This window comes from Oryzias latipes, chromosome 18, assembly GCF_002234675.1.
Source record: "Oryzias latipes chromosome 18, ASM223467v1".
Taxonomy (NCBI): domain Eukaryota; kingdom Metazoa; phylum Chordata; class Actinopteri; order Beloniformes; family Adrianichthyidae; genus Oryzias; species Oryzias latipes.
The window spans coordinates 2,602,638-2,619,716 of NC_019876.2; the positions used below are offsets into that span (position 1 = coordinate 2,602,638).

General features: G+C 42.3%; 1 long non-coding RNA gene across 1 annotated transcript; it reads right to left on the reverse strand.

The window, feature by feature from the left end:
• Window positions 1-12,910: 12,910 nt before the first annotated feature.
• On the reverse strand, window positions 12,911-13,308 carry LOC111949259. The gene is made up of 2 exons (XR_002875270.1): window positions 13,163-13,308; window positions 12,911-13,080 (listed from the first exon to the last, which is right to left on the reverse strand). It is a non-coding gene; the product is annotated as an uncharacterized LOC111949259 (long non-coding RNA).
• Between the last annotated feature and the right edge of the window lie 3,771 nt (window positions 13,309-17,079).

The following is a 17,079-nucleotide window of genomic DNA, read 5'->3' on the forward strand; positions in this document are numbered from 1 at the left end:
ATAAATAACAGTTCATTCAAGGGTTAAAGGTTGGAAAACATTAGAAAAAGGAGGAAACTCAATATTCATGTCATTTAGTTTTGGTTTTGTTTGCTCACTTTCTATTTTGTAAATTAATTTAAAAAAAAACAATAATTGGTTCTATTTTTCAAAGCCTTTGTTTACAGTATTTTTTCACCCCGGCCTAAAATATTTGCACATTTTTGTCTGTAAATCAAAACGTCTTGAAAGTCTTCAATGGCACAAATGACATCATCTGCTCTATATCTTGAATGGAGGGAATCCCTGCTGTGCTGTGACGTGTTTTCTGTTTTGGGTATCCATGGCAACAACTGGAAGGAGTCCCATGACTGGTTACCCAAGTCTCAAACAAGGAAGAGATGTCAGGGCACAAGACTGAGACGAAGGTCGGTCCATATTTGAAAGATTACTGAGAATTTTGGAATTTTTTTTTACTGTTTATAAAACCAACAGCTTCAATATATATATATATATATATATATATATATATATATATATATATATATATAAGATGCTGACAGGTAAAGCATACATGGAGCGCCACAATCAAGTGGCTGGAATAATATACAGGAACATGTGTGCAGAATATGAACTGGAAACCCCAAGGTCAAAATGGTAAACACCTCTGAAGGTGGTAGAGAATGAGAGGGCAAAGATCCTGTGGGACTTCCAGATCCAGACTGATAGGATGGTAATGGAGAACCAACCAGACATTGTAGTGGTGGATAAAGAACAGAGGAAAGCTGTTGTAGTGGATGTGGCAGTGCCAAGTGATGGGAACATCAGGAAGAAGGAACATGAGAAACTGGAGAAATACCAGGGACTCAGAGAAGAACTGGAGAAAGCCTGGAAAGTGAAGGTGACAGTGGTGCCTGTGGTAATTGGAGCACTGGGGGCAGTAACCCCCAAGCTGGAGGAGTGGCTACAACAGATACCTGGAAAGACCTCAGACCTCTCAGTCCAGAAAAGCACAGTGCTAGGAACAGCTAAGATACTGCAGGACCCTCAAGCTCCCAGGCCTCTGGTAGAGGACCCCAGCTTGGAGGAGAAACCACCCGCGGAGGGTTAAATGGGTCGTTTTTTGTGTGTGTGTAATATATATATATATACATATATATATATATATATATATATATGTGTGTGTGTGTGTGTATATATGTATATCTATATCAGTCATGGTTCAGGAGATTCACCCTCAACAATAATTCAGAGTTAATTCCCTGCTTGCCTGGACAGAAGCCAGAAACCCATATGCCTTTTAGTTTTTTTATGTTGGAGGTCGAAGATTCTTTTTATACTTTCATTTGTTCTTTTCTTTTTAGCTTTCGATTCAGCCTGAAAGTTATTTTTGGTCCAAACTTTGTCTTTTCTACTTTTACAACAAAACATTATGGTTCCATTTTTTGGATTTCAAGCACATGAGTTAAAACGAGACAAATAACACAAAGTTCTTGAAAAATGAATGAGTAGAAGAAAAGATCTTGTATGACTCCTCCTGTTTGTGCACTGTATGTTGTAATATGATTATTGTTTGGCACAACGCCACTGTAGTAACACGGTCTGATATCTATGTGGACAGAAATACTTTGGATCTTTTAGAAGCAGAAATCAAACATTGAGAAGACATTTTCACTTGGAGGTAAAGACTCAGATTTAGAAAAGTTTCTTCCTGTTTTCTTTGTTTCCAGGTGAACCAATCATTGCTGCTCCTGGTGATGATGTCATCCTGCCGTGCCGCTTGGACTCTCAGGAGGATCTGCAGGATCACATCGTGGAGTGGACCAAAGTGGACATGAAGCCTGATCCACAGGGCCGCGTCCCTTTTGTGTATCTGTACTGGAGCAGGACGATCATGACCAAAGTCATGATAGAGTCGTTTATCCAGAGAGTGTCTCTGGACCAAGACGGACTAAAACGAGGAGACGTGACGTTAAAGATCAGGAACGTGTCGCTCCAGGATGAGGGGAAGTACAGCTGCTTCATTCCTGGGAAGAACTTCAGGGAGACGGTTCAGCTGGTTGTTGGTGAGTTTGCTCTGCAGGTTCTCCCTCACATGAAGAACATTTGTCCTGAACAGCAGGCAGGAAATGATGTCATCTCTTTGTTTCAGAGCCAAACGGAGTCAGAGCTCCAACCATGGAAACATCCCAGGTTGACATCATCTCCACTCCAGATCCAGGAGGAGACCGGATCTGGATCAGTGGCTCCACACCGGCTCTCTGGATCCTTCTTGGACTTTTTCCCTCAGTGATCCTCTCTGCTGTTTGTGTTTGTGTCTGTCAGAGGAAACAACCAGAAGTGAGTCCTGAATTCTCTGATCTCTCATCTTTCTGCAGGAATCTTCAGTTTCTAACATCCTTTGTTTTCTTCATGTAGGGTCAGAAACCTCCTCTGGTCTGAAGACATCCCATCTCTCCAAAGCTGCTTTGCTCGTCTTCAAGGATTGAAGAGACTTTCTGAAGCTGCAGCCACATGGAGGCGTTTGTCCACAGAGACATGAAAACATTGTAATCATGATTCTGAGTTTGAATCTGCTGCTGGAGAGACAACAGGTGGTGTCATATGAACGTCTATGGACAGAACAAGAACCTTTAACAGACCCTGAACCCACACAGCCTCTGGTGGCTGGAAGTGTTCATCAGTGGATCCATCAGTGTGAATGAGACTGAGACTGGAAAACACTGGAGGACAAAGTAAAACAGGAAATGGATTTACTTGAACAACACTTTTACCTCAAAGGACCAAAATGTTTTGGTTACAAACAGCTGCAATACTATTTCTACTTTTTACAATATTTTGATGAAATCACTTTTTTGAGTTGAAGCTAAAATGTGTTTACATCTTTGTGACCATAGAGGTATTCCAGAAAGCATGTTTAAACTCCCCTGACTTTAAGCCTGAACTCTGGCTGAAATCTGCCTGAACTTGCTTAGTCCTGTGCTCAGGTCTCTGCACTGGCTCCCTGTACCTCAAAGAATAGACTTCAAAGCAGCTCTGCTAGTGTACAAGTCTCTCCATGGCCGAGCACCAAAGTACATCTCTGACATGTTAGTGCCATATGAACCATCTCGTACTCTGAGGACCTCAGGGGCCGGCCTCCTGTTGATTCCCAGAGTCAGAACTAAACAAGGGGAATCAGCGTTTCAATATTCTGCAGCTAAAATCTGGAACAGCCTCCCTGAAGGCGTAAGACAGGCCTCTTCTGTGTTCATGTTCAAATCTAGACTTAAAACATTTCTGTTTAGCCGTGTATATGACTGAAAGGTCCTATCTGCACTTTTTTTTCCTTCCTTTCTTTTTAAATCTTTTTTTTTCTTCTTTTCTTTTAAAGTAAATTTTATGTATATTATTTCTATGATGTAATGTGATTGTAATGTATTTTTCTGTTTTGTGAAGCACCTTGAATTACTTTGTGTACGAATTGTGCTATACAAATAAACTTGCCTTGCCTTGCCTTGCCTTACTCTGGGTATGTCGGTTCCAAAAGACCGGACATGAGTTGGCGTAATTACGCTCCACTTGGTAACCGTGGGTTAATGGGCGTGCACAGCAAGTACATAAAGACATTCTCAACAGATCGCCGATTTTTGGACTCACCATAGAAACGCTCGGAGAAAAAAAGAGAGTGCTATACTTCAGTGAGATGGAGTCTGGGATTTTAATGACGGCGTATGAAGATTATAAGGCCATCAAAAAAGTAATATGGCTGAATCAGCAAAAGAAAGAGTTTCTGCTTGGAGAAAAAGAACAGTCAAGTAAACGCACGAGTTTCTGATCTTGTTTTCATTGTGACTTTATATATATATATATACATATACATTATCCAACTTAAATTATTCAATTGTAGTAGTAGTAGTAGTAGTCTTTTTTATTTTGGACTAGTGAAACAAATGTAAAATAACAGAATAAGACAAGAACGAGACAAAACTTGCAAAAACAAGAAAAGGACAAGTAAATTATACAAAACAAAACAAAACAAAATTATATAAACACCAGTCCAAAAGGGAGTGAGAAGAAGAAAAATCTTATAAACTCTCACCCCCCTTTACCCTAAGCCCTTACTTTCCCACCATCAGAGTCCAGTGCCCTACCCAAGTGTATATGTACATATATACATGTAATTTTCATTTCCAAACAACATACAAATGAATAACAAAACGTATTGGCAAAGTATGCAGATTTATAAATGCTGACATTCTGTATTTTTTTGTATTTGTACATATTTATCCATAATCATATTTCTGTATCTATATTTAAATTCTTTTATGTTTGGACATTGTTTCAAGCATTTACTGGTTCTGTTCCACAACTTCACTCCACAAATTGAAACACAGAATCTCTTTTTATTTGTACGTGCTTTATGTATGACAAATGTATCTTTTTCCCTAAAATTGTATTTTTCCTCCCTTGTAATAAATAACCTTTGGATATTCGTCGGTAATAAATTGTTTTTGGCCTTGAATATTATTTGAGCGGTACAATACTCTACTAGATCGTAAAATTTGAGTAATTTGATTCTATGAATAATTTGTTTGTGTGCTCAAGGTAATTGACTTTGTGTATGATTCGTATTGCTCTCTTCTGAAGTATTGAAAGTAAATGTAACATTGTTTTATAGTTGTTCCCCCAAACCTCTACACAATAAGAAAAATATGGTAAAACTAATGTACAGTATAACATGTGGAGTGATTTGTGGTCCAGAACCAGTTTAGCTTTATTCAAAACAGAAATACTTCTGGATAGTTTAGCTTGTATGTAGCTAATATGTGCTTTCCAGGTAAGTTTGTCATCAATTATGACCCCAAGAAATTTATTTTCTTAAATTCTTTCAAGTTTCACCCCATTTATGTGCATGTCAATGTTAATATTTTTACCCTTATGGTGACCAAATAACATCATTTTTGTTTTACTTAAATTTAGTGAAAGCTTATTTACATCAAACCACAGCTTCAGTTTTTCCATCTCCTTCTTAACAATTTCAATGAGTTGCTGCAAATCATCCCCATCACAAAACACATTAGTATCATCAGCAAATAGAACTAGCCGTAATTTGTTAGAAACCTGAAATAAATCATTTATATATAAAATAAACAATATTGGTCCCAGAACCGACCCCTGAGGGACACCACAAACAATGTCCAAACATTGGGAACAAGCACCTTCAGGCTTTACAAACTGCTTTCTGTTGCTCAAATAGCTTCTGATCCAGTCTAGCACTAACCCCCTAATGCCATACCGATCCAATTTATGAATTAATATACAGTGGTTAATTGTGTCGAAAGCTTTTTTTAAGTCAATAAATACCCCGATTACATGTTTTTTATTATCAATAGCATTTGTTATATTTTCTATTACATTCATCAGGGCCAGTGATGTTGATCGATTTGACCTGAATCCATACTGTCCTTCGTCCAGTATCTTGTGCTTTTCGATGAAAGAGTTTAATCGGGTTATGAACATTTTTTCCAAAATCTTTGATAACTGTGGTAACATAGAAACTGGCCTATAGTTTGTGAAGTGATGCTTGTTCCCGGTTTTGTACAATGGTATAACTTTTGCAATTTTCATTTGATTAGGAAATGAACCTGTTTGGAATGATAAATTTAAGATATATTCTAATGGTTTCAGAATTCCACTGATTACTGTTTTCACCAAGGCCATATCAATGCCATTAACATCAGTAGAGAGTTTACCCTTCATTCCTCTCACGGTCTTTAATATTTCATTTTCAGTTACTGGGTTAAGAAACATGCTACTGGGATTTCTGTCAATTAACATTTGCACATCCTTTCCAAATGTTCCTGGATCCGGGATTTGCTTTTCTAATTCAGGTCCCACGTTTACAAAGAAATCATTAAATCTTTTAGCAATCTCTTCCCTTTGATCTATTTCTTCACTTACTAATAAAGGACTTTGGATAGGAGTCTTCCTTGTTACCCTTTCTTAGAATAGTATTAAGTATGCCCCATGTTTTTTTGATATTACTTTTGTTTTTTTTCTAAAAGTTTTCCATAATATTCCTTCTTGCATGTTCTTATGATCTGCGTTAGCTTATTTTTGTATTTCTTATATTTAATTTCGGCCTCTTTTGTTCTCTTTTTTAAGTAGTTTTTATAAAGAGTATTCTTTTTCTTACATGCATTCTGCAGTCCTTTTGTAATCCATGGACAATGGAAATACTTAATTTTTTCCTTGAACTTTTTAACTGGACAATGTTTATCATACATCGAACCAAATATCCGCAAAAAATAATCATAAGGCTCATCAACAGTTTCTTTTTGATAAATCACATCCCAATTATGCTCAAGTAGCTCAGCTTTAAATGCATTGATGGAGGTTTCTGTTTTAATTCGTCTGTATCCCATTGAGAAATGCAACTTGTGGTTGACATAACTACTGTCATATACTGTGAAAACTGGAAGATGGTCACTGATTTCATTAATTAGCAACCCATTAACTGTTTTATTTTCAGTGTCATTGGAGAATATGTTATCAATTAATGTTGCACAACTTGCAGTTATCCTACTTGGTTTTGTAATTCTTGGAAATAAGCAAATGCTGTACATGGTGTTAATAAATTCTTCAACTGCTTTAATCTTATGAGGATTTAATAGGTCAATGTTAAAATCCCCACATACAAAAATTACTTTATTTTTATCCACAAACATTTTCTCCATCCAGCCTGTAAACATATCCATATTTGAGCCTGGTGTTCTGTAAATACAACTAACAACTACATTTTTTTGATTTTCTTGAGCGATTTCGATTGTTAAACATTCAAGCATATTGTCAACAACAGCTGTCATGCTATTCACTACTCTGAAATGCAGAGTTTTATCCACATATAGAGCAACTCCTCCACCACCTTTGTTTAGTCTGTTACAGTATCTGACTTCATAACCCTCCAAAATAAAGTTTTCAACTCCCTTCTCTGCATTGAACCACGTTTCTGAGATTGCTATCACACTAAATCGTTGTGAAAAATTGCACAAGTATTCCTTAATGTTATCAAAATTTGCATACATGCTCCTGCTATTGAAATGAACAAGTGAAAACTTATCTTTACATTTAATGTTGACGTTATAATGCTCTTCAGTGTAATAACTGCAATTATCTGTGATGGCAGAGAAGAAATGGTTGATTGGGTCAATGTCATATTCCATGTCCTGTAAATTGTGATCAGTGTAATCCAATGATTCCATTGGTAACAAGTAATTGAGTTAAATTTATTCAAACTAATTTCTTACGTCTATAAAACTCAATACAGTGATCCCTTGCTATAACACGGTTTACTTTTCACGGTTTCGCTACTTCATGGATTTGCATCGTGCATTGTGTTCTGCATTCTGATTGGCTAAAAAGTCAGTCCGCTACTTCTCTACCTGTGCGTCAAGAATGTAACAGTTTAATATGTACACGTACGTAGAACATCAAAAAAGAGCGACAACAACTGCCTATCACTGTTTTTCTCCCGAACAAACACAGCTGCACCGCGGGCTTCAAAAGAAGAAAACACTGCAGAGCGGAGTCAGGATGCAGCGGCTCAGTATGAAGAGCAGTGAAATACACCCAAGTCACTATTTGTCAGACTGTACTTTGTATTTTTTTCATAATCATTTTAAATTATCTCTCCTTTAATCCAATTCTTCGGGTCGCGGTGGGCGGGGCTAATCTCCCCAATTTGAAGCTTTCTGTTCACATTGATTAAAATTATTATTTGACAGTACAGAAGATAGTTGTTGAAAAAAATATTTCTAAAGTACTTTTATTGGTGAAACAAAAGCTTGAGCCTGTAAAATGGTTTGTTCTTTCTTTTCAATGTATAATAGAGTATTTAATTGTATAATAACTGTAAAAATAAATAAAGGTTTCTACTTCACGGATTTTGCCTATCAAGGGGTTCTTTTTGGAACGTAACCCCCGCGAAAAACAAGGGTTTACTGTACTGTACCACTCAAATGTACATATTTATCTAACTAAATGTCATATTACTCCAATTCAATTAAATGTTTTTTCCATCTGTCATGATTTCAAGGCAGGGCGAACCCAGATGCTGGAACCCAGAAAGAGGTCCGGGACGTGGCAGGTAAGAAGGGTTTATTATTTTCTTTGAGGCTGGCAAAGAGGGTTGGTGAGAGGTGATCCAGATGGATAGTCTGTGGCACGGCTGGAGGTGCGGACGCGGCAGTTCTCTGATCCTTCCTGACAGCAGGCTGGAGACTGTGCTGACGTCACTCTTGGACAGGATTCCTGGGACAAGGAAACAAGATTAAGTGCTAGAACTAGAAATTCAACCAGATGTACTAGAGCTAGACGAGACCAGGCTAGTCACCATAATGGGCAACGATCTGGCGCTGATTATTGGCGTTGGGTCTCCTTTTAAGCAGCAGAGGTTGATGAGTTGAGTAACGGCAGCTGGAGAATAATCAGGAGCAGAGTGGAGCCAAGCTGGAGGGGGAGGAGTCTGACAGAGGCACCATGACAGTACCCCCCCCTCAACGACCGCCTCCAGGCGGTCCCGGACGCCGATCCGGGTGGGCACGATAGAAGTCAGAGATCAGGGAAGGGTCCAGGATGAGGGAACGGGAGACCCAAGAGCGTTCCTCCGGACCGTAACCCTCCCAATCCACCAGAAACTGGTGGCCACGACCCCGGCGTCGGACGTCCAGAATGCGGCTGACCGTATAGGCAGGCGCACCATCAATGAGCCGGGCGGGCGGTGGGGACGCGGAAGGCGGGCAAAGCGTGCTGTCCTGAACAGGCTTGAGCTGAGACACATGGAACGTAGGGTGAATCTTGAGAGCCGCAGGTAATCGTAGCCGGACACAGGAGGGACTGATGACCTTCTCGATGGTGTAGGGACCAATAAAACGAGGAGCAAGCTTCCGAGAGGTGGCATGAATGGGTATGTTCCGTGAGGACAACCAGACCCTCTGACCTGGCTGGTAGGTAGGGCCCACCACCCTGCGACGATTGGCTGTCCGGCAGTTGCTCTCCTTGGTGCGGAGGAGAGCAGCCCTGGTTAGATGCCAGATGTCTTGGCATCTCTTGAGGTGGTCCTGAACCGAGGGCACTGCCAAGTCTAGTTCATGAGAGGGAAACAGCGGTGGTGGGTACCCGAGGGCCGCCTCAAACGGAGACAGACCTGTGGCGGAGGAAGGGTGAGTATTATGCGCATATTCAGCCCAAACTAAGTACCTTGACCAGTCCGTAGAATTACGGTCAACGAGGCAGCGCAGGGAGGCCTCGAGCTCCTGATTGACACGCTCAGCCTGCCCGTTAGATTGGGGATGGTATCCGGAAGTAAGGCTGATGGTGGCGCCCAAGGCTGTGCAGAAGGCCTTCCAGACCTGAGACACGAACTGGGGTCCGCGGTCTGAGACGATGTCCAATGGCAGCCCGTGATGGCGAAACACGTTGTGAACCAGAGCGTCAGCAGTTTCTGTGGCTGTAGGCAACTGAGGGAGGGGAATGAAATGCACGAACTTGGAGAAACGATCAATGACAGTCAAGATTACAGTGTTACCCTGAGAGACGGGAAGGCCAGTGACAAAGTCGACAGCTATGTGGGACCAAGGACGGCTGGGAGTGGACAGTGGATGGAGCAAACCGGATGGAGGACGGTTGGAAGTTTTTGAGCGGGCGCAGGTCGGACAGGCAGCCACGTACTCTTTGACGTCCTTGGCCATGGAAGGCCAGTAGAAGCGTCGACGGAGAAGGTGTAGTGTTCTGGCTACACCACCATGACAGGCGATGCGAGACGCATGAGCCCAGGTAATAGTGTCGGACCTTAAAGATCGAGGCACATACAAGGTACCAGGAGGAGGATCAGGATGGTCGGTATCCTCACCTTGAGCCTGAATGACTTTAGTCTCGATGTCCCAGGTGAGTGCCCCAATTATGTATGTGGAGGGGATGATGTTGGTAGCGGAGTCGGGATCGTCGGAGGAGCTGTATTTGCGGGAAAGGGCGTCTGGTTTTATGTTGCGACTGCCTGGTCTGTAGGTAATGGAAAAATTAAAACGGTCAAAAAACAAACACCAGCGGGCTTGACGAGAGTTTAATCTTTTAGCAGTACGGAGGTATGCCAGATTCTTGTGATCCGTCCAGACTATAAATGGTTGTGCCGCTCCCTCCAGCCAGTGCCGCCACTCCTCCAAAGCAAGTTTGATAGCGAGTAGTTCTCGGTTTCCCACGTCGTAATTTCTTTCTGTGGGGGTGAGTTTCTTAGAATAAAAAGCACAGGGTTTGAGCTTCCCGGTTTTCTCCTCCCGCTGGGACAGGACCGCCCCAACCCCAGTGTCCGAAGCGTCGACCTCTACCACAAACTGCCTGGTAGGATCAGGTTGTATTAGAATGGGAGCAGACACAAAAAGTTTCTTGAGGGTGTCAAAAGCATGCTGGGCCATGGTGTTCCATTGAAAAGATCTGGTGGTAGATGTGAGCTGGGTGAGTGGAGCGGCGATACTACTATAATTCCTAATGAAACGACGGTAAAAGTTTGCGAATCCGAGAAATTGCTGTAGTTTTCTGCGTGTGGTGGGGGGTTCCCACTGGGAAACTGCTTCAATCTTAGCTGGATCTGGACGGATACCGCCTGCCTCGAAAATATACCCTAAAAATGGAATGACGGATGAGTGGAACTGGCATTTCTCGGCCTTGACGAATAGCTGATTCTCTAAGAGCCTTTGCAGAACCTGACGAACATGAGCTGGGTGTTGACTGGGGTCTTTGGAGTAGATGAGAATGTCATCGAGATAGACAAACACGAAACGGTTGATAAAGTCGCGGAGAACGTCATTGACAAGACGCTGAAAAACTGCGGGGGCGTTAGTAAGGCCGAAGGGCATGACAAGATACTCAAAATGACCCAGGGGAGTACTAAACGCGGTTTTCCATTCGTCCCCCTCCTTAATCCGGACCAGATGATAAGCGTTACGCAAGTCAAGTTTGGAAAAGATGCGGGCCTCCTGGATGGAGTCGAAAACGGAACTAATGAGAGGGAGAGAGTACTTGTCTTTGATGGTTATTTGATTAAGTTCACGATAGTCGATACAGGGCCTGAGAGATTTGTCTTTCTTCTGTACGAAAAAAAACCCGGCACCGACGGGGGAAGATGAGGGACGAATGTGACCAGAGGTGAGGGCCTCCTGTATATAACTTTCCATGGCGGCCTTTTCGGGCCCGGAAAGATTAAATAGTCGACCCTTAGGAAGGGGGGCGCCTTCCAGTAAGTTGATGGTACAGTCATACGGCCTGTGGGGGGGAAGCGAACTGGCTTTGGATTTGCTAAAGACAGTGCGTAAATCGTGGTAACATTCAGGGACGTTAGAAAGATCAATCTGCTCAGAAGTAATCACCGGGGTGACGTCCACTGAAGGAATGGCAGAGAGCATACAGTTAGCGAGGCAGAATTTGCTCCAATCAGTAAGCCGGTGATTACTCCAATCAAACTGAGGATTATGACGTTGTAACCACGAAAACCCCAATACGACTGGGTTCTGAGGGGAGTGGGTAACAAAAAACTGGATGGACTCACGATGGTTGCCGGAGGTGACGAGAAGTACGGGTTTGGTACGGTGAGTGATGATAGACAGATGCTGACCACCCAAACCAGCGGTTTTGACCGGGACTTGAAGTTCTTCTGTGGGCAGAGACAGCCGAGAAACAAGGCTTTGGTCTATGAGACTCTGTTCAGCTCCAGAGTCAATGAGGGCCTGGGACTCAACAATCTTGGATGCATGACATAACTTGACAGGAACATAGAGGAAGTGCTTGGAAACAGGGGATCTATCACCCGCCCGCGGCCTGTCGTCTAGCGGGGGGCTGCAAAGTTTAAACGTGCTGCACACTTATTGATAAGATGTCCAGTTTTACCGCAATAGAAGCACGCACCTTCAGCTCGACGTCTCTGCCGCTCCTCGGAAGAGAGCTTGGAGTGCCCGATCTGCATGGGTTCCTCAGGAGGACTGCTGGAATGTTCAGACGTGTGAGCAGGTGAAGAGTGCGGCGCATTACCTTGGGCTGAACGCACGGGACTTTTGCGGGGATTTGAAGTCCGTTCATGACGTCTCTCTTTTAGGCGGGTGTCTGAGCGCAGGGCAGCGGTGACCAGATCCTCAAACGAGTGCGTCTCCGGTTGCGTACATAGATGGTCCTTTATGTCATCATTCAGGGATTGATAGAACACTCCTCGTAACGCGGGATCGGTCCATCCTGCCTCCACTGCCAGGATCCTGAAATCTATGACATGGTCGCTGACGGACCGGTTACGTTGTTTCAGGGTTAGCAGCTTACGTGTGGCCTCTTCCTGCTTTTTAGGATGATCAAAAACCAGCTGAAACTCCCGTATGAAATGTTCAAAAGAGAGGTGAGAAGTAGGGTTGACTGCTAAGAACGCCTGAGCCCACTGTAAGGTTTTGTTGCGAAGAGAATTAACAACCAAGGTTATTTTGCTAAGGTCGGACTGATAATAACTAGGAGCTTGTTGGAATAACAAACGACACTGGAGTAGGAAGCCACCACATGCCTCTACGTTGCCAAAGAATGGCTCAGGTTGCAACCGGAAGTTTTCCGGACTTGGAGAGGAAACGGAAGTGACGGCGTTACTAGGAGCCGGAAGTGTAGCCGTAGCAGCGGGGCTAGCTACCCGACCAGATAAATCCATTAAAGTCTGCGTTAAACTATCCAGGCGCTGAAACAGTTCCTGCTGGGCGGACGCAACTTGAGAGAGGGCGTCGGCTTGACGCCCTAACGCGATACCTTGCTGGCTGACCGCGTAGCGGAGTCCCTCCGGGTCAGCTGGGTCCGGGGTTTGGCCAGATCGTTCTGTCATGATTTCAAGGCAGGGCGAACCCAGATGCTGGAACCCAGAAAGAGGTCCGGGACGTGGCAGGTAAGAAGGGTTTATTATTTTCTTTGAGGCTGGCAAAGAGGGTTGGTGAGAGGTGATCCAGATGGATAGTCTGTGGCACGGCTGGAGGTGCGGACGCGGCAGTTCTCTGATCCTTCCTGACAGCAGGCTGGAGACTGTGCTGACGTCACTCTTGGACAGGATTCCTGGGACAAGGAAACAAGATTAAGTGCTAGAACTAGAAATTCAACCAGATGTACTAGAGCTAGACGAGACCAGGCTAGTCACCATAATGGGCAACGATCTGGCGCTGATTATTGGCGTTGGGTCTCCTTTTAAGCAGCAGAGGTTGATGAGTTGAGTAACGGCAGCTGGAGAATAATCAGGAGCAGAGTGGAGCCAAGCTGGAGGGGGAGGAGTCTGACAGAGGCACCATGACACCATCTTAATGAATTAATCTCATATGTCTAAGTTTGAGCCTGTAGATATTCTCATTTTTATAACAATAAAATTAATCAAACAAAACATATTTAAACCATGTAACCATACACCATGTATCTAAAACTGTCTGTACTTTATCATATACTACGGGTGCTATATAAACTCATCATCCTCTTCCTCCCTCTCACTCATGGTGCAGAGATGCAAGCATAGTACGACAAAATAAATAAACGAAACACAGTAAAACAGCTAAACAACTAAACACATTTGGTCAAAAATCCACACTTAAACCCAAATCCGTCCAGACAAGCAAAGGGAATGGTATCCCACAATCCCTTGCAGTGCCGATCTAACAGCAGCATCAAAGTTACACCTACTTAATTGAATTGATTTGAATGAAAGGAAAATAATTGTCTGAAAACTTAGTGTTATTTTTAAGGTGACCTAACAAAAAACATATTCATCTTAACTGAAGCAAATAATAAAGTTAGATCAAAGTAAAAAGTTTATTTTTCCAACATCCATATGTGATCTTATCACCCTCTCATGGTGGAAAAAGTATTATCTGAGCTTCTTCATCCACTAAATCATCTTCAAATGGACACGCCATGCTGCTTCACCTCTCTGTAAACAAACTAACCTTCAACTAAACCTGCTCCAGACCAGGTTATGTTCATGAGTTGCTATGGCAACTTGACATACCCTGAAACATACCTCCATTTCTGGAACCAAAAGCTGAGGTTATCAACCTCCTTAGCCTCAAACTTACCGTGGGAGCTAGCAAAACCTGCTTCCTGAAATACCCCCCTGGAGTTTGTAAATATTTTCTTATATCTGCAGAAAAACGAAAACATTATTTTTTTCTTTTTTCTGTCATTTTTCTGTAACTTTAGTTCTAAACTGAGTTTCTAGAAAATGACATGTCTCTTTAAATTGAAATTATTCTGCACGGCTTTTCATTTAGGATTTTTTGGAGGCTTTTCTTTTACCATAACAAAAATTAGTCTTTTGTGTGTTAAAAAGCCTTTCGTGTGTTTTCACAAAAAGCCTAAAATTGTCCCATTTTGTGTATTTATTGATACAAAAACAGTCAAAACAGTCTTTTAACATCTTGATCAAACTTTTTGTTGCACAAATCAGCATTAAACAAAAATAATTGCACAGAATAGAACTAGTTTTCCAACAATCGTATAGTTTTCTAATTCTGTGCATTTATTCTGCTGAAACATTTGTTCATATTTCAGTCAAACATCTTATTACACAAATTTAAAAAAGGACAAACAAATCTTCAAAACCACCAAATTTAACTAAACAGCATGAATGTCCTCAGTGCAGGTTGAGATCTCAAATGGACTGATCCGGTTCTTCCCTCTTCTTCATCTTGGATGGACTGATGCGGTTCTTCCTTCTGCCTTGTTTTTGAGGAGATCCTCTCAGACGGAACAGATGTTTCTACTAAAACACAGCCTCCTCTTCATCGTCTTTACCAGGCGTGGAAAGACTGAAGCAAACCCTGTTGGATAAAGCAAAGTGGAGCTGTTGTTTGTTGTATCCGGTCGGACGTGATAGTAATGTGTGGTCTGGTTTATGTCCGTCCAATGTTTTTTTTTTATTGAAAAAACACTTTTACAACAAGCTTACAACATTGCCAAAATCAAAAACATAGTGTCAAAGCCAGACCTGGAGATACTTATTCATGCATTTGTCTCCAGTAGGTTAGACTACTGTAACGGCCTGCTCACCGGCCTCTCCAAACCAGCTGTAAAACAGCTTCAGTACATCCAGAATGCTGCTGCTCGAGTCCTGACCAGAACCAGGAAGTATGATCACATTAGTCCTGTGCTCAGGTCTCTGCACTGGCTCCCTGTACCTCAAAGAATAGACTTCAAAGCAGCTCTGCTTGTGTACAAGTCTCTCCATGGCCGAGCACCAAAGTACATCTCTGACATGTTAGTGCCATATGAACCATCTCGTACTCTGAGGACCTCAGGGGCCGGCCTCCTGTTGATTCCCAGAGTCAGAACTAAACAAGGGGAATCAGCGTTTCAATATTCTGCAGCTAAAATCTGGAACAGCCTCCCTGAAGGCGTAAGACAGGCCTCTTCTGTGTTCATGTTCAAATCTAGACTTAAAGCATTTCTGTTTAGCCGTGTATATGACTGAAAGGTCCTATCTGCACTTTTCTTTCCTTCCTTTCTTTATTTTTAAATCAATTTTCAAACATTTTCTTTTCTTTTAAAGTAAATTTTATGTTGATTATTTCTATGATGTAATGTGATTGTAATGTATTTTTCTGTTTTGTGAAGCACCTTGAATTACTTTGTGTATGAATTGTGCTATACAAATAAACTTGCCTTGCCTACCAAATCCAGTATTTACTAGAACCATGGACACAATGTTCTTCATCAAGTCTCTTCCGTGTTTTGTCCTGGTTCAACTGGTTTAGCTGAGATTTCTCCAATTCTTCACATTCTGCCCTGAGGTGTGCCTCAGGCCTCTGTTCTGGGACCTGTTCTCCTCAACATTAACTTCCTTCTCAGCAACATGTTCTGGAAATAGAAAATACCTTCTCTTTGCTGTGCCAACAACAGCTAGCTTACTTTATCCAAAAACCTGACTCCACAACTGCAGCCTCGTCCCTAATCACTTGTATTTGTGAACCAAAATCCATTTTCATCTCCAATTTCCCTCAACTAAACAATGACTGAACAGACATTCTTATTGTTGGTCAAAAGTCAAACCAACATTTAGTTTCAGTCCCTCTATTGACACGTCCAAAGTCTGGGTGTCAGTGTTGTGTGGTGAAACCTTTTCCTGTCATTTTTTGCATGCTTTTGTGTTGAAGTTTGTTTTGATGGAGGAAGTCTTCTCTGATTTTTGTTTGCATGCTTTTATGGTGGAGTTGGTTTTTGTGTTTTGTGTCGTTTCACCGCCATGAAGACTGAGTCCCAGATTGGACACACCTGGGTGTCCAATCAGTAAGCTGATGGCCCCACCCATAAAGCTGCACTGGCAGCAGGTTAAGGGAGAAGAGCAGCTGGTAGCCGTTGAAGGACACAGCACTGGAGCAAACTGGGTGGCTGGAGCTGCAGTCAGTGTAGGAGTTTTCTCCAGGACAGGAGTGCCACAGCGCGACGTACACTCATAGGCAGGGTGAGGAGCCCTGCCGGTGTGTGAGTTTCCTCTACCCTTCCAGTGGCACTCTCACTTGGCATATAGCCAGGCCTGTTTACCCCACACAACTGAGATACTCGCAGGATCTATCTTCACTTTGCTGGTAGATGTTGGGAGGAACAACCCACCATGCCAGCAAAGGGTGGACAAAGACAAGACTGTGGCTGACTGCAGGACCTGTCTCCCTGGTGTTTCATGGACTATTTCTTTTAACTATTTTGACAATGTTTTTATAAGGTCCCTCTTTAAAGTTTTTTACTGTTTTTACTACCTTTTTAAACATTTGGTCTTAGTTATTTAGGTTTTAACCGTTGGGGCTTTGTCGTGTTGTGGCTGCATCTTTTTATTGGCTTAAATTATTGCAGTTTAAAAAACAATTGTTCCTTGGGTTTTCTGTGTGGCACTCTTTCCCTGGTCCTGAATCTTTTGGGTGTAGCAATTTAACCGGACCCCCCTATTTGGCAAAGGTGGGGCCCGACATCAGTATTTGACAGAAAGACAGCAGGTACTGAAGGAAAACAGCTGCACTTTGTGACATCATGAATAAACAATCATCATTTAGAAAAAAATCAGCACAATGTTTTTATCTA